This window comes from Pan paniscus, chromosome 21 (genome assembly GCF_029289425.2).
Source record: "Pan paniscus chromosome 21, NHGRI_mPanPan1-v2.0_pri, whole genome shotgun sequence".
Classification (NCBI taxonomy): Eukaryota; Metazoa; Chordata; class Mammalia; order Primates; family Hominidae; genus Pan; species Pan paniscus.
Genome location: NC_073270.2, coordinates 69042419 through 69061009, shown reverse-complemented (window position 1 = coordinate 69061009; position 18591 = coordinate 69042419).

The following is an 18591-nucleotide window of genomic DNA, read 5'->3' as shown; positions in this document are numbered from 1 at the left end:
AGCGATCACCTGTGGGAGGTTAATTGCAGGTCACTTTTTGTTTTGTTTTTACTTTGTGCTTTTCTGTGCATTCCACGTATTCCTCCTTGATCTGGGTGACTTTCGAAATGATGGAGAATAAACATTTTTGAGATATAAGCTACACACCGCAAAGCGTCCAGTTCAATGAGTTTTGACAAATGCATACCCCCAGGTAACGTCTACCATAGTCAATTATAGAACATTTCCATCAGAGGCAGCCACTCTTCTGATTCCAGTATCCCCATATCTTAGTTTTGTCTGTTCTGGAATATCACACAAATAGAGTCGTGCAAAATACACTTTCGTGATGGCTTCTTTCCCTTTACGTGATATCTCTGAGATTCAGCCACGTTGTGCGTATCCGTAACTGCCGAGTAGTGTGCCATGGAAAACACGCCACATTCCTTCATTTATTCACACTTTGCACACTGGGGTGGTGTCTAAGTTTTGGCTAGTATGAATAAAGCTGTCTTGAAAGGTCTTTTTGTAGGCATATTTTTTCTTCCTCTTAGGTAATTACCTAGAAGTGAAATTTCTGGGTCCTGGGTAAGTGTGTATGGAACGTTATTAAAACATGCTAAGTGGTCGGGCGCAGTGGCTCATGCCTGTAATCCCAACACTTAGGAAGGCTGAGGCAGGTGGATCACCCGAGGTCAGGAGTTCAAGACCAGCCGGGCCAACATGGCGAAACCCCGTCTCTACTAAAAATACAAAAATTAGCTGGGCTTGGGGGTGCATGCCTGTAATCCCAGCTACTCGGGAGACTGAAGCAGGAGAATTGCTTGAACCCTGGAGGCAAAGGTTACAGTGAGCTGAGATCACTCCACTGCACTCCAGCCTGGGTGACAAAGCGAGACTGCATCTCTAAACAACAACAAAAAGATGGTAAGCATTTCACGCTTCCGCCAGTGATGTGTGAGGTCCAGCTGCTCTGCATCTCTGTCAACACTTGGTATTGTCAGTCTTTTGACGGCAGCAGGCCTTGTGGGTACAAAATGGTGTCTCAGTGCCATTTATTTGCCCTCAGGAGGGAGTCGCCAGTTCTTGCAGTAAGAAACCACTGGCGTGCACAAAAAGGAAAGGGCCAAGGTGACGTGCACAGGCACCAGCAGCATCTACACAAGTGGAAGTTGGAACAGTGTAGATTTCAGCACCGATCTCGTGGTCAGGACTGTGTGGGTACCATCAGTTCAGAGAGTGGGAGCCATGTGCTGGATTAGTCACAGTGGGCTGCCTGGAAGAGGCAGACTGTGAAGGTTGAGAAGCTGAAAAGGAGGAGAGGAAAAGGGAAGGCAGTCTTGGAAGGGGCACAGTTGGGGCCAACATCTGGCATTGGGTAACCAAACAGTCAGTGGATGCTGAACTTGCAGTTTTCTGATTGTAAAGCAAGTAAGTCAGAGTGCTGTCTCATCAACCAGGCCCACCCGGACTCTGGGAGGTCTGGGGCTATCTCCATCCCCAGAGCAAGGCCGCCTCAGTTCCTAAAGCTCAGATTAGAGGCGTGGCCCTTCCAAAGACAGGGTAGCCTGCTGCCCCACAGCATCCACAGCAGCCTCGCCTCTCTGCAATCTCAAGGCTTGCAGAGGCCAACTCACAGAGGGGCCAAAGCTTGCTCACAGTGGTGAGATCTGGCAATGGAGTGGGGAATAGGGCGGAACCTGCAGCTGCAAATTGAAAACGTTCTATTTTCCCATCTAAAATATTTAGGTAATTTGTTTTTCTTCTAGAAGTGCCAGCAGTCCATTAATTTTCAGTTATAGTAATGTGATCGTCTCTGTACTTTCCTCCCCGAGGTCTTGAAGGTCTTGATGTGAATAAAATCAAACAGAATAATACAAAAACAGTGAAATGAGAACTTCCTAGTAAATGGCTGTGCAGAGCTGCCTGGGGCACAGGCAGGTGAGCAGGAACGAAGCTGCTGTGAGCCAGGCAGGAGTCCAGGTCACCTGTGAAGTTGTGGGACCTGCAGCAAAGCACTGCCTTTCCCCAGACTCAGGTCACCCATCTGTGGAACAAGGTCCCTAGACCCAGGTCACCCATCTGCGGAACAAGGTCTCCAATTTCCCTTTCAAGCCAGAGGCCTACACTGGCTGAGCACTTGCCAGAATTTCAGCCCTGGGCTCGATGAGGAAGAGCGTATTTAAACCGCGCAACCGTGCACTCCGATGTGAACCCATTGTTCAGACGAGGAAACCGAGGCACAGTACAATTCAATAATTTGCCCAAAGTGAAAAAGATGGTAAGTGGTGGTGCGAAGGTTTGCACCCAGAGTCTGTAATGCCGTCTTCGGAATAGAAGGGGAGGGTGTGTGGAGCCAGCTGTCCGCTGGGCCAGGACCAGGTGGGCCCTGGGATGGGGAGATACAGCGTCAGTTGCAGGGGTGAGAACCACAGAGGTTTCATTCTAAACACAAGGAACAGAGAAAGTGGGCAGGGCCTTGAGCACAGGTCCTCTGTGACCCTGTATGGGCCTCACAGCCAGTCAGCCTGGTCTACAGGGTCCAGCCAGCTCCCAGCAGGGGTGGCAGAGCCTGAGGAACAGCTAGAGCTACCCAATGCTGGGGTGTGTACACACATGTATGTGCAATGTGTGTATATGTGCATGTGTGTGTAGCGTGCATTTGTACTGCATGTATGGGTACATGCCTTCAGGCTCATCAGCTTAGGGTCACCATACTGGGTCAGTTATGGGGCATCCCCAAGGGCAGCCACCCTCCTAGGGCTTCCTTGCAAGGCAGGTCCCACTGCATCCACACTTGCACAACTGTCAGGGCAGGGACTCAGGCTATGGAGAGACATGCCCAAAGTCCCACAGTGGATGGCAGCAGCACACAGATGGGGCTCCAGGCCACTCCCACCCCAGAGGCTCCGGGCCAGCCTTGCTGGAATGCCTCCAGCATAGCCAGAGGGTTGGGGCCCCTGCGCGGTCAAAGCACCCTCCCACTCCAGCAATTTGTGCAGCTCTTGGGAAGCCCTGCTGTCTCGTCTAAGGAGTGGCCTGGACCCTCCTGCATGGCAAAACCAATGGGCATCTTGAAATGACTTTTAGTCTCGTCAACTGTCCAGGGCTCCAGGCCCCCATGAGAGGCGCATCTGACCGTAGCGTCACCAGAGCCCTTAGTCTCCCCTGGACTCGGACTCGGAGCTCACCTTGAAAACTGAGGCTTAGCCCATTCATTCCTGTGGCTCAGCCCAGCACACATGGCCATGCATGTGGCTGAGAGCCCCTCCCAGCTCAGCTCCTCCCATCCTGCATTCCACCCACCTTTCTCCAGGGAGCACGCCTGAATGTTGGCGTTCCTGTAAATTCCCACGTTGAAATCCTAACCGCCAGTGTGCTGGTTTCAGGAGGTGAGGCCTTTGGGAGGTGATGAGGGGTCAAAGGCAGAGCCCTCATGAATGGGATGAGTGCCCTCATAAAAGGGGGCCCAGAGAGACCCGACGCCTTTTCCCATGTAAGGACACGAGAGGAGGTGCCGGCTCTTGGGCAGCAGGCCCTCACCCAGCCCAGAATATCCCCATGCCTTGATCTTGGACTTCCAGCCTCCAGAACTGTGAGAAATGAATTTCTGTTGCTTACAAGCCGCACAGTCTGGTGGATTTTTTTACAGCAGCCCGAGCAGATTAAGACAAGCACCTCCCAAAGAATCACTGGCACAGCAATCCCTGTCTTCAGCCTCCAGGGAACCTGACCTACGACAGCAGCCCTCCCAGCTGGCATTCCGGCTGCCATGTGCTGTGATGGGTGCCAGCACCTCTTAGTTGGGGTGAAGGGGAGAGGCCAGCAGCATAGCAAAGGGGAAATCCTTCTGGATCGTCACCTCTCTCTCTCCAACCCTCTCCATCACCAGCATCAACCTGCAAGTCAGGTCACCTTGAGCCAAAGCCAGAAAGAGCCCCACACTTGCTGGGCTGCTCCATGCTCAGGCTGTTCCCTGCTCAGTGCTCCACACTTCCTGGTAGAGTCCCCTGAAGTTCTCCTGCCCAGAAGTTCCTTCTTTCTGCCCAGACCTCGCTCAGCACCATCATCCTAGGAATAAAATCCCAGGAATAAACTCATCATTCCAGGCCTCCTAGGAACTTAGGTTCTGGTCTTGTCTCTGCCCCGCCCTCTCGTGCAGCTGCTGGGGGCCTCCAGCCCCTGCTCACTCACCCATGCCCTCTGCACCCAACACTTGAGAGAATTCTGGTCATTCCCCTGGCCCTGCCCTGCCCCGTTGCCTGGGAGTTGCTGGAGGGTTGGCTTGTCCCCTCGCCCTCTCCCTGTCTCTTGGTGTGTCTGGCCAGGGCTCACACAGAGGCAGCTCCAGGGAAATTCCTGTAGCTCAACTGCTGGGTCCTGCATTGCCACCACAGTCACAGCCGGCTTGAGCGGTGACAGGGGGAAGAAGTGAGGCAGGGGAGCTGACTCGCAGGAGGGGCTTTCAGGAAGGAGGCATTCTACAACCCCAGGGCACCATGGGGGTGCCCCTTGGAGGCTTGAAAGCCCCTTTGGTCCTGGGCAGGACCTCCAGAGGGAGCACGGCCAGCAGTTTGGGGTGGACCTGCCCAGATCTTGTCTTCTGCATAAACAGGCACACGGCCTGGGCTTCCCTGCTACTCACACCTTGATTGGTGGCTTTCTTGCGTCCCCTCTATAGCAGAGGCTTGTTCATCTTAACCACTGAGGTCTCTTACGTTCTCTAACTGGCCTCTGATTGGAAGACAGGACTCTCCTGTCACAATCATCATTACTTTGTTTTACCTTCGATGTTGCACTGGACATCTTTGTGCGGTGACCTCTCTCTGTTTGTGCGAGTATTTCCACAACATAGACCTCTAGAGGTGGAAGTGCCAGGTAAGTTCTGGGAGATTCCACCAAATTGTCCTCCAAACCCCTGTGCCAGATGCGCTGATGGGAGTGTGCCTGTTCCTTGCATCCCCTCCCTGGCTGCCATTACCAAGGGGGCTGTCTCCGCCGGGCTCTAAGCACACGCGTCGCCATCGATGTTTAATTTTCTCATCTTAATGGTGGTGAGGCCAAGCAAACACGCCCTGGCCATGGTGTGTCCTGTGGATGCCTGTGTTTTTCTCTGCCCATTTTTGTCTCCTGTTGATCATCTTCCACCACCAGGTCCTTCTGAAACAGCTTTGTCCTGTATCTGGAGAGAAGCACGTGAGGTTGGCCCGGGGCTGCCCACGACGGTGCCGCCTGGGTCCTGGAGAGAAGCACGTGGGGTTGGCGTGGGGCTGCCCACGACGGTGCCGCCTGGGTCCTGGAGAGAAGTGCATGGGGTTGGCGCGGGGCTGCCCACGACGGTGCCGCCTGGGTCCTGGAGAGAAGCGCGTGGGGTTGGCCCGGGGCTGCCCACGACGGTGCTGCCTTGGTCCTGGCTTCTGGCCTGCTGCATGGTGGGACTCCACCTGGCTGGTTCCAGCCCCGTCTGCCCCCACTTCTGCTGCCTGTGCGTGGCGTCCAGAAGAACTGGGGCCCAGGACAGAAGGAAATGGGAAGAATGTCAGGGTGTGTACGTCACCCAGAAGTACAAATGTTCCTCGAAAATGCTGAGCCGCTCTGTCCTGAGCTCCAAGAAACTTGCAGCTGTGCTGAATTACGCGTGGCCACGGCGGCTAAGGAGTCACAGCTAAGAATGTGCTGAGACAAGGCCAGCTTCTCAGATTGCAGAACTGGTAGCTCAGATCCTGGGGCTGTGACAGCTGGACCCGCAGGGTCCTCCTGCTTTGGACCCTCCCGTGCGTATCTTAGCCAGGAATCTTTCCAGATTCTAGTTGCTAGAGGCAAAAATCTCAACCCCAAATGGCTTAGCAAAGGGAATGTATTGATTTGTGTGATGAGAATTCTAGAACAAAGTTCAATTTCAGGTGTGGCTTGATCCAGCAGCTCAGCACTATTGCTGAGAACCAGGATTCTCTGTGTATGTTTGCAGTTCCGTCTTCATCCTGAGACCCCAGGATGCTTCTGGCAGCTTCTAAGGCTGCAAGCTTCATGATTCGCCTCCAGCAAGAGAAAGTAGCCTTGCGCCAGCATCCCAGCTGAAAGTTCACGCTCCACCCTGATGGGCCTAGCTGGGGTCATGTGTCCACTTCCAAACAATCACCGGCCAGGAGGATAGAATGTGCTGACTGGGTGCCCTGGGCTCCAAGCTCCAGCCCTGAGGCCCATGTGGACTCAGTTTCCCCAGACTGTGAGGACCCCTAGCAGAAGACCAAGGTGTTGGGCACGGAGGGTGAGGTATTGAGAGCCTTGCCTCAAACCGGCGCTGTGTGGCTGCGCTTCCATGGTCCCGAGGGACCGGGAGACTCTTCCTGTGTGATCAGAGTTGTTCCCATGTGTCCCCAGGCCCAGCCAGTTGCTGACAGCCAGAGTGGTACCAACACTGGTGACCGAGTGGTGGGCATTACCAGCTTCCCAAACTGGGATGCCTCTCTCCTGCAGGACGGGGCAGTGTGAGGGTCGGGGCAGGGAGGGTGGGGGGAGAGAAAGGACTGGGCTACGGGGGCACTGAGACATCTCCCCACCCCACCCCTGCCCAGGAAAGGGGGGCAGGGCTTGTGCAGAGGCATATAAACTGTTTGCCTGATCAGCAGTTTAAAATGTTGTTTCAGGCCGAGTGCCGTGGCTCACACCTGCAATCCCAGCACTTTGGGAGGCCGAGGCAGGGAGATCACCTGAGGTCAGGAGTTCGAGACCAGCTTGGCCAACATGATAAGACACTGTCTCTACCAAAAAAACAAAAATTAGCTAGGCATGGTGGTGGGTACCCATAATCCCAGCTACTCAGGAGGCTGAGGCAGGAGAGTTGCTTGAACCGGGGAGGTGGAGGTTGCAGTGAGCCAAGATCGAGATTGCACCAATGTACTCCAGCCTGGGCGACAGAGTGAGACTTCATCTAGAAAAATAAACTAAAAATAACATTGTTTCAATATTAAAACAACCTTAAGTACATTACAAAGTGAAATTCAAGTGCATTTTAAGGATAAACAGGAGCTCTTGAAATCCCAAGTTCATATCAGGCAGCTCTGGCTGGGCCAGGTCTCAGAAATGAGATCTGTTTCTTTAGAGACTTTGAGGAATGCTCACTGGGTCCCCAACTCACATCTCTGTTTTGAGATGACTTTGCTAATTAGTCATCCAACACGGCCAGTGTCGATTCATTCAACATTGACATTTTTGAGCGTCTGCTGGTTCCAGGTTCTGCGCTGGGAGTATGTAGGGGGGCAGGCACAACTCGGGGTGTCCCCCTTCAAAGGATGATCAGACGGACGGCAGTGAGCGCCACAAAGAGCAGGCTTGTGGGCCCCAGTGCATGTGTTGGCCCTGCCCTGGGCGCTGCGGGGTAGTGAGGAAGCAAGGGAAGCAAAGACCCGGCAGCAGGAAGACTCGGTGTGTTTTTGAGCCTGGAGAAGCCACATGCCTCCTCTCGTGTGCTGGAGACACAGGGACAGCTAGGCATGTGCCTGGCCCTGGAGTTCCCGAGCAGCACAGTCTAGAAGGCTCACAGCCGCCGTCCCCACTACAGCCAGCAGCCGAAGCAACCAGAAAATGCACAGGGGCATGGCAAGTGGACGGCCACGTGTCCACGTCTTTAAGGACTGCACAGCCACGCAAACAAGCAGACCACTGCCACCAGGACACAGATGAGTCTCACGCCACACTGGACATGGTCTGGGCTGCGCCATCCACTTACATGGATCCCCCAGAACAGGCGAGACCCACCAGTGCTGGGCAGGGGCCAATGCCTGCTCTTGTCAAAGAAAACTGAATGCAGAGGTCATTGGTTTGGACGGATCTCCTGCAGGAGGCCCAACAGACAAAACCAAAATGGAGTCACCCATGCTGTGGTTCCTAAGATCTGTATCTGACCGCCCCCATCCTTCCCAGAAATCAGGAAGAGATAGCAGCCGAATCCCCAAACAGGCCACCAGAAGCCAGCAAGAAGCCAACATGATAAGGAAGTCCCCTCTGCTTTAACCTTTGCTTTTTTTGAGACAGTCTCGCTCTGTCCCCAGGCTGGAGTGCAGTGGCGTGATCTTGGCTCACTGCAACCTCCGCCTCCTGGATTCAAGCGATTCTTCTGCCTCAGCCTCCTGAGTAACTGGGACTACAGGTGTGCACCACCACGCCCAGCTAATTTTTGTATTTTTAGTAGAGACAGGGTTTCACCACGTTGGCCAGGATGGTCTCAATCTCCTGACCTCATGATCTGCCCATCTCGGCCTCCCAAAGTGCTGGGATTACAGGTATGAGCCACCGCGCCCACCTTTTTTATTTTTTTTCTTTTGAGATAGAGTCTCACTCTGTCACCCAGGCTAGAGCACAGTGGTTCGATCTCAGCTCACTACAACCTCCGCCACCCGGGTTCAGGCAATTCTCCTGCTGTCTCCCGAGTAACTGGGATTACAGGTGCCCACCACCACACCCGGCTAATTTTTGTATTTTTGGTAGAAACCGGGTTTCACCATGTTGGCCAGGCTGGTCTTGAACCACTGACCTCAGGTGATCTGCCCGCCTTGGCGTCCCAAAGTGCTGGGATTACAGGAGTGGGCTTTAATCCTCTGCTTTAACCTTTACAGGAAAAGTAACTCTGAAGTGACCAGTGCGCCTTTGGTTTCTGTCTACTTTCCTCGGGCCTCTTCTGTCTGTGAAACCGACCTCTGACCTCCCCTCGGCTCATGAGAGCATTCGTTCTGTTTTATGGAAAGAGGTGTTGCCCGATTCTAGAGTAGCAAATAAAACACAACTAAGATCTTGAAACTAAATGTGTTGTTTTGTCTCTGACACTCCTTCTGGGGGAGAAGCACTGACTGGGGGCCAGCAGGAGGGGGTTTCAGGGGAGCAGGAGGGTCTGTGTGTGGCCCCGTGGGTGACTAGTGACGAGGTGCAGCTTACTGCCTGCACACAGGTGTCTCCTACTGAGGGCCCCCACCTGTCTGCAGGTGCGCCCTCTCTGTACTGCAGTCCAGGTGTCCTCTCTGCACCTGCAGTTCAGGCGTCCTATGCTGTTCGCTCCCACACCGGGGTGAGGAGGCGCTGCCAGAGCCCCAACCCTGGGGACTGGGGGTCCCAGGACCTGGAGTGAAACTCAGCCCTTCCACTTCTGAGCTGTGGGGTCACTCAGCACGTCCCCACCCCCGTCTCCTGAGGGTCACTCAGCGCGTCCCCACCCCCGTCTCCTGAGGGTCACTCAGCGCGTCCCCACCCCCGTCTCCTGAGGGTCACTCAGCGCGTCACCACCCCCGTCTCCTGAGGGTCACTCAGCGCGTCCCCACCCCCGTCTCCTGAGGGTCACTCAGCGCGTCACCACCCCCGTCTCCTGAGGGTCACTCAGCGCGTCCCCACCCCCGTCTCCTGAGGGTCACTCAGCGCGTCACCACCCCCGTCTCCTGAGGGTCACTCAGCGCGTCCCCACCCCCGTCTCCTGAGGGTCACTCAGCGCGTCACCACCCCCGTCTCCTGAGGGTCACTCAGCGTGTCCCCACCCCCGTCTCCTGAGGGTCACTCAGCGCGTCCCCACCCCCGTCTCCTGAGGGTCACTCAGCGTGTCCCCACCCCCGTCTCCTGTAAGTCACTCAGCGCGTCACCACCCCCGTCTCCTGTAAGTCACTCAGCGCGTCACCACCCCCGTCTCCTCATCTGCAGAATAGGAGAATGGATGGTTGCTTCCTCCAAGGGTTCTTGAAAAGTAAACGAGGTGATGGGAGGACGGTGGAGATGGAAGGACGTCCCTCGAGGTGACGGGAGGACGGTGGGGAAGGAAGTCCCTCGAGGTGACGGGAGGACGGTGGGGAAGGAAGTCCCTCGAGGTGACGGGAGGACGGTGGGGACGGAAGGAGGTCCCTCGAGGTGACGGGAGGACAGAGGGGACGGAAGGAGGTCCCTCGAGGTGACGGGAGGACGGTGGGGACGGAAGGAGGTCCCTCGAGGTGACGGGAGGACGGTGGGGACGGAAGGACGTCCCTCGAGGTGACGGGAGGACGGTGGGGACGGAAGGACGTCCCTCGAGGTGACGGGAGGACGGTGGGGACGGAAGGACGTCCCTCGAGGTGACGGGAGGACGGTGGGGACGGAAGGACGTCCCTCGAGGTGACGGGAGGACGGTGGGGACGGAAGGACGTCCCTCGAGGTGACGGGAGGACGGTGGGGACGGAAGGACGTCCCTCGAGGTGACGGGAGGACGGTGGGGACGGAAGGACGTCCCTCGAGGTGACGGGAGGACGGTGGGGACGGAAGGACGTCCCTCGAGGTGACGGGAGGACGGTGGGGACGGAAGGACGTCCCTCGAGGTGACGGGAGGACGGTGGGGACGGAAGGACGTCCCTCGAGGTGACGGGAGGACGGTGGGGACGGAAGGACGTCCCTCGAGGTGACGGGAGGACGGTGGGGACGGAAGGACGTCCCTCGAGGTGACGGGAGGACGGTGGGGACGGAAGGACGTCCCTCGAGGTGACGGGAGGACGGTGGGGACGGAAGGACGTCCCTCGAGGTGACGGGAGGACGGTGGGGACGGAAGGACGTCCCTCGAGGTGACGGGAGGACGGTGGGGACGGAAGGACGTCCCTCGAGGTGACGGGAGGACGGTGGGGACGGAAGGACGTCCCTGGAGGTGACGGGAGGACGGTGGGGACGGAAGGACGTCCCTCGAGGTGACGGGAGGACGGAGGGGACGGAAGGAAGTCCCTGGAGGTGACGGGAGGACGGTGGGGACGGAAGGAAGTCCCTGGAGGTGACGGGAGGACGGTGGGGACGGTGGGGATGGAAGGAAGTCCCTGGAGGTGACGGGAGGACGGTGGGGACGGAAGGACGTCCCTGGAGGTGACGGGAGGACGGTGGAGACGGAAGGAAGTCCCTGGAGGTGACGGGAGGACGGTGGGGACGGAAGGAAGTCCCTCGAGGTGACGGGAGGACGGTGGGGACGGAAGGAAGTCCCTCGAGGTGACGGGAGGACGGTGGGGACGGAAGGAAGTCCCTGGAGGTGACGGGAGGACGGTGGGGACGGAAGGAAGTCCCTCGAGGTGACGGGAGGACGGTGGGGATGGAAGGATGTCCCTCGAGGTGACGGGAGGACGGTGGAGACGGAAGGAAGTCCCTGGAGGTGACGGGAGGACGGTGGGGACGGAAGGAAGTCCCTCGAGGTGACGGGAGGACGGTGGGGACGGAAGGACATCCCTGGAGGTGACGGGAGGACGGTGGGGACGGAAGGAAGTCCCTGGAGGTGACGGGAGGACGGTGGAGACGGAAGGAAGTCCCTCGAGGTGACGGGAGGACGGTGGGGACGGAAGGACGTCCCTCGAGGTGACGGGAGGACGGTGGGGACGGAAGGAAGTCCCTGGAGGTGACGGGAGGACGGTGGGGACGGAAGGACGTCCCTCGAGGTGACGGGAGGACGGTGGGGATGGAAGGACGTCCCTGGAGGTGACGGGAGGACGGTGGGGACGGAAGGAAGTCCCTGGAGGTGACGGGAGGACGGTGGGGACGGAAGGAAGTCCCTGGAGGTGACGGGAGGACGGTGGAGACGGAAGGAAGTCCCTCGAGGTGACGGGAGGACGGTGGGGACGGAAGGAAGTCCCTCGAGGTGACGGGAGGACGGTGGAGACGGAAGGACGTCCCTCGAGGTGACGGGAGGACGGTGGAGACAGAAGGAAGTCCCTGGAGGTGACAGGAGGACGGTGGAGACGGAAGGAAGTCCCTGGAGGTGACGGGAGGATGGTGGGGACGGAAGGAAGTCCCTCGAGGTGACGGGAGGACGGTGGGGACGGAAGGACGTCCCTCGAGGTGACGGGAGGACGGTGGGGACGGAAGGACGTCCCTGGAGGTGATGGGAGGACGGTGGGGACGGAAGGATGTCCCTCGAGGTGACGGGAGGACGGTGGAGACGGAAGGAAGTCCCTCGAGATGACGGGAGGACGGTGGGGACGGAAGGAAGTCCCTCGAGGTGACGGGAGGACGGTGGGGACGGAAGGACGTCCCTCGAGGTGACGGGAGGACGGTGGGGAAGGAAGGAAGTCCCTGGAGGTGACGGGAGGACGGTGGGGACGGAAGGACGTCCCTCGAGGTGACGGGAGGACGGTGGGGAAGGACGTCCCTGCTACGGCTGCTGTGGGGGCTTCTTAGTGCAGGGTGGGGCCTCCTGGGCTCCAGCAGGAAGAGGGAGGGGCAGAGACTGGGGAGGGGGCACTGGTGTGTCCTCCTCAAGCAAAACCAAACTAACGAGGGCAAGGAGAATGCGAGGCTGCCTGGCGCTTCCTGTGCTTCCAAAACCGGGACGTGGCCGGAGGGCACTCCTGAGTCCTTCCTCACACTTCCTGCTCTGGTTTGAGTGACATCTCCTCCAAAATTTGTGTTGAAAGAGAGCATTCAGACATGTGGCCTCTGGGAGAACGGGACGGGATGAGCACCTTGTGAATGGGATCCAGGGGAAGGGAGCACCCTCTCGCCCTCCCACCTTGCACCATGTGAGGCCACGGCCTTCGTCCCCTCTGGAGGAGGCAGCAATCAGGCGCCTTCTGGAAGCAGAGAGCAGCCCTCACCAAGCAGTGACCCTGCTCCTGCCTCAGTGCTGGACTTCCAGCCTCCAGAAAAACCCAGTTCTTAAACACAACCCAGTCCAAGGCATTTGTTACAGCAACACAAACGGAGTGAGACACTCCCCAAACACTGGATTCATGTGACATTTGGGAATCCTAACCCCATGTGGGGCCTCCATCAGGAGAGCCACAGAGAGGAGAGGGAGAGAGAGGGAGGGAAGGGCGTGCAGCGCTGGCCTCCGGGGAGGGCAGACAGATCCACAGGCAGCAGCCTGGCTTTCCTTCTCTGATTTTTTTCGTTTGTTCAATGATCCGAATGCTTGAGCAAGAAACCCCAGCCTCGCCTGCCTCGGCCTTTTCTCTTTGATCCCTGAGTTGCTGAGATTAAAGATGAGGTCCCAAATGAGAGCTACCAAGATGTGGTCGAGCGGCTCCAGCCCCTGGGCTCCCACAGAGAGGGTCTGGGGAGATCCAGGGGAGGGGCTGGCTTGGGGCCTGGACTCAGGATCCAGGGGAGGGCCAGTGCGGGGCCTGGACTCAGTGAGGCCTCCGTCTCGTACTGTGTCGGGCTCAGGGCAGTGAGCCCTTCTCCTGCTGGGGGCTTCATGCAGAGAGTTGTGCCGGGGGGACCCAGGGGGCTCTTTGAGGGCTGGCAGCCAGTCCTGGGGCAGCCTCATCTGCAGCTGACCCTGCTGCCCCCTCGAGAGGCACTGGCAGCACCTGCCACCCAGCTGGGTCTAGGCTGCGCTGGTCTGGTGTCCACGTTTACTCCTGGTGTCAGCCAGCAGCCACAGCCACGGCCCTAACCTGTACATGGTGCACCCCGAAGCTGGTGCAGCCCATGCTCTGTGCTGGAAGAGCCCACACCTGCTCCAGGAAGCCCTGCAGAGGCCGTGGCTGCTGCTAGGCACTAAATGTCGGCTTGACACAGCCTGGCGCAGAGCTGGGTTCTTTCTGCCCCCACTCCTCGGCTGTGTGGCCTTCCCGAGACTCAGCTTTCCCCTCTGAAGACAGGGGTCAGGCCACCTGCCTCAGGGGCCAGGGAGAGCACACTGGACAAGCACAGGGCAGTGTGCTCGGTCCCGGCCGAGGCCGAGGGGTGCAGTCTGCATTGGCTGGGCTGTTCTTGCTGGTGGCATGGGGCCTGGGGAAGGATGGAGCCTAATGTAGGCTCGGGAGGAGGGATGGCAGGCCGGGATCCGGAGGTGTCTGCGGGGCGGCGATGGCTGTGGGGTGGGCCAGATGAGCCACACCAACCCTTGCCGTCAAAGCTTCCTCTGCACCGAGGTGATCCGAGCTCCCAACCAGTGCAGTGGAGTGGCTGTGGCTGCAATCCCCTAGCCCCAGCGCCCTGCTCCAAAAGCAGAGAGGCCAAGGCCCTCCCACAGATGGACGGAATGGCCAAGGCAGGAGCCCTGGGCCCACCGCGTGTCTCAGGAAGCACCCTCTCCCCTTACACTTATTTGCTCTCCTCTCGGCTGAGGCTCCCTCTTCATGAAGGGTGAGTGTTGCAGGGCAGACAGGCTCGGGGCCCAGCCAGGGCGCAGCTGCAGCCAGGGCCAGGGGCATTGCAAAGCACCAAGAACCGAGGACACACGGGCTCGGGGTCTCAGCTTCCTGCCGTCCGTCAGTAGAGCTGGGAGGGACACAGGCTGGGTCTCACCTGGCCAGAGGTGTGGAGGATGCAGAGACCTCTGACCGGACCGGCCACATTCACCGTCACATTTGCCGTCACACCCTGACGCCTGTGGCCACCCGTGCAGCTGGAAGCTGAGGAGGCAGGTGCTGAGCCAGGTGGGTGTCAGATCGGGGACTCAGAATCCTGTGAGGCCTTCATTCAGTTCCCACCTGCTCCGCGTGGGAGACTTGGCTGAGGCGGAGGAGAAAGTCAGCAGACCCGCAGGAGGGCGTGTGCAAGGTGCACAGGGGGCTGCTCTCTGGGGCATGAGACACCACCCGGGACTTCCCAGGCTCACAGCAGCCCCTGGGGAGAGAGGCCCCACATGTGCACACAAGAGCCACGGGGATCTTCTCCTTAAACAAGCTACGTGACTCTCCTGGGACAGGCCCTCCCGCCCAGAGCTCCTACTGGGAAAGGACCCCTGACAGGAAGGACAGGAAAGCCCTGAGGCTGGTTCTGTGGTCGCCAGCAACAGGAGCCTGGAGGGAAGTCAGGAAAGGCGCGGCCTGGGGAGCAGGCTCGGGAAGACGGCCCGGAGGATGGGGGCTCCCCTCCGGGAGCTGCAGCCATGATCCTAGCTGCCCCTCTGCCCCCTCAGCCAAGGGCTTATAGTACCAGGGAGAGTCTGACGGCCACACTCAGGCCGAGGCCATGTCTCTACGGCCAGCCCGAGGACGTGGTTGATGCGTCCCCTGAGGTTGTGCACACACAGCCCGCGTGGCTGCACAGAAGCATCCGAGTGAGGGAGAGGCGGCACTGCCAATGGAAACCAGGGTGATTCAGTGACAGACGGCCCAGGAAGCTGAAGTGCCTCTGCCTCCGAGAATAAGAAGACAGGGTGGGAAACGGTATTTCTGGCAAAGAACAATTCCAAAATGGTGGTGGGGGGCAGGGTGTGAGCTGTCAGGGCTGGAAGTGGGGGGCTGCACTGCTCTGCGGGGAGCTGGCATCTGGGTGGGTCCTGAGTGTGGGAACGGAGTTCAAGGGGGTGGGGGATTGCGGGGAACAGGACCACGCGTACCGTGAGGGGCCAGGGAACAAGAATCTCACCCAGGAAGCCTGGGCTGAAGCCAGCTGGGAAGAAGCTTCGGCAACTCCCAGGCAGCTCCCAAGAAACCGCTGGGAAAACGCCCCACCCGAGGCAAGCATCCTGGGCTGCCCCTGAAGTCCAGCTCAGCCTGATTCCCACACTGGGAGTGCACACACGTGTTGCATTGTTGGGCAGGAGGTTCCTTTCGGGAGGGAGAAGCTGGGACTGGAGAGATCCGGGCCAGGCTCTGAGCCAGAGAGGGGCCTCTCTGTGTGTCTGCAGTAAACTGGAAACCAACCAGCACCCTTTTCTTTCAAAGGAAGAACAGAGCCGACAACATTGCCTGTGGGCCTGGATGAAGGGGTCTGGCTGTGCTCTCTGTGGAGCCATGGGGATTGGCCTCTCCTTTTCCAGGAGTGTTTGTTGCAGTTGAAAGTTCTCCCGGTTTCATCTGAAACGGGGACAGGGGTGGTGTGACAACAGAGGGGCCTTTGCAGCCCCGCACAGGCTCTGCGGACAGCTCTGCCGGGAACCCAGGCCTGGGTTCCTCTTCCTTTCCTTTTCCTGTTGTTTCTGCCACAAGGAAGGTCTGCCCTGCGGGCGGGCTGGGGCTGCTGCAGGTGTGGGAGAGCAGCGACTGAATGGTGGCCCCCAAATCTAGGCCTGGCACAGTGGCTCACACCTGCAAACCCAGCACGTTGGGAGGCCAAGGCAGGAGAATTGCTTGAAGCCAGGAGTTTGGGGCAAGGTTCTTTGCAGATGTGATTAAGGATCTTGACATGAGAGCATGCTGGATTACACAGGTGGGCCCTAAATGGCATCACAAGCATCATAGCAAGTGACACACAGGAGAGGAGGAGGTCATGCAAAGGTGGAGGCAAAGACCAGAGCAATAATGGCCACAGGCTAAGGACGCTGGGAGCCACGGGAGCTGGGAGGGGCAGGAAGGACCCTCCCCAGAGCTTCGAAGGCAGGGCAACCCTGCCCATACCTGGATGTTAGATGTCTAGCCTCCAGAACTGTGACATAACAAACTTCCATGGCTTCAAGCCGCTAGTTTATGGGAATTTGTTATGGCAGCCACTAGAAATGAATACACTGGGTTTACTAAGAAAGAAAAAAGGAGAAGATGCACAAGGTCCTGGCCTGAACAAGCTGTCACTCTCCTGAGTTTCCCTGCCCTGGAGGCCTTTCCCAGCTTGCCAGTCCTCCCAGGAATGCATGGGCCCCAGTCGGCCTGCGTTTGTGCTGACTGGGGTGCCTGTCCTTCCATTGCTGTCCTTCTCTGTCCTTCACTGTCCTCCTCTGTCCATCACCGTCCTCCGCTGTCCATCACCGTCCTCCGCTGTCCATCGCCGTCCTCCGCTGTCCATCGCCGTCCTCCGCTCTCCATCGCCGTCCTCCGCTCTCCATCGCCGTCCTCCGCTCTCCATCGCCGTCCTCCGCTGTCCATCGCCGTCCTCCGCTGTCCATCGCCGTCCTCCGCTCTCCATCGCCGTCCTCCGCTCTCCATCGCCGTCCTCCGCTCTCCATCGCCGTCCTCCGCTGTCCATCGCCGTCCTCCGCTGTCCATCGCCGTCCTCCGCTCTCCATCGCCGTCCTCCGCTGTCCTCCACTGTCCATCACTGTCCTCCGCTCTCCATCACTGTCCTCCGCTGTCCATCACTGTCCTCCACTCTCCATCACTGTCCTCCACTGTCCTCCACTGTCCATCACTGTCCTCCGCAGTCCATCACTGTCCTCCGCTGTCCATCACTGTCCTCCGCAGTCCATCACTGTCCTCTGCTGTCCATCACTGTCCTCCACTGTCCATCACTGTCCTCTGCTGTCCCTCACTGTCCTTTGCTGTCCGTTACTGTCCATCACTGTCCTCTGCTATCCTCCAATGTCCTCCACTGTCCATCACTGCCCTCCACTGTCTGTTGCTGTTCATCACTGTCCTCCACTCTCTGTTGCTGTCCATCACTGCCCGTCACTGTCCATCACTGCCCTCCTCTGTCCATCACTGTCCTCCTCTGTCCATCACTGTCCTCCTCTGTCCATCACCTTCCATCACTGTCCGTCACTGTCCTTCACACCTCAGTAGGACCATCAGCTTTTAGTCTCTGGAAACTGGGGGATATTTTCCTGCCTGGCTGCTCCAGCTCTGCCCAGAGTCCCCCAGGTGGGCAGACCGTGGCATTCCAGCCCCCATTCCCCAGCCCCTTAAGCGACAGACCTGTTGGGAGCCTGAAGACAGCCCACCTGTCCTCAGGTGTGACTCACACTCACTGCAGTTTGCTGCTGCCCCAAAGTCCAGCTCCGGGCAAGGGTGGGGGCCTCCGACTAGGGTCTTCCCACGTGGGAGTCTGTGTAATGACGGAGACGTGCTGCCATTTCGCTTTTAAAGCTGTCATTCTTAGGCAGAAGGAATTCGAACAAGAACGAGAGCAGATGAAGCGTCCGAGAAAACCTCACCACCCACAGCTGGCCAGGCCCCAACAACCGACCTGGGCCAAGTCACAACCGCGTCACCCGCGAACCAGGTGTGCAGACCGAACCCGCCTCTGGAGGCTGCTCTAACGTTCACGCGGCAACACTGCGCCTGGGGTCCCCGCGGCTGGCTGCTGCCGTCAGTGTGCACCAGGGCAGGTGGAGTGTGGGCTGTGCGCAGCGTGGGTCCGGTGCAGACCTGCTCTGCTGAACTCTCAAAGGGGCTGTCCTGACCCCTTCACCAGAACTCATAACTTTGGAGCAGGGGATGCCCACGACAGCTCCTGGCTCTGACACTGGCTCCTGCAAGGGACACTAGGGCATCGTTGCATCCTCAGCAAGTGAAGGCTTTTGCTTTCAAGAGGAAGAGCAGGCAGCCTGGCAGGACAGAACTGCAAGGCGCATGCATGTCCAGGCAGCTTCCCCTGAGAGAGAAGGATCCACACACACAGGCAAGGCTGAGCAGGTGCCCCTCCCTCTCCCTCAGGACCTCAGCAGCCGGCTCCGGGCCTTCCTCTGCTTACGTGGCACCGGGCCTCTGCTTACCTGGCTCCTCTGCTTACGTGGCACCTTTGCGAATCACCTTCTAGGAGTCCACGTCCTTCCACAAATGGCTCCAAGTGCCTGGAGGAACCAGGGTTATGGGGGACGGGGATGGTACCGCTGTATTTAAAAATCAATGTCTTATATATCGTATAAATAAACATTAATTTTTTCACATCTTTTAAAAATTGGGATATAATCCTCACACCATAATAGTCACCCCTTTACAGTGTAGTGCTCAGTGGGCTGCAGTATATTCACAGAGCTGTGCAACCATCACCACCATCTGATTCCTGAATATTCTTATCTCCCCAGCACTG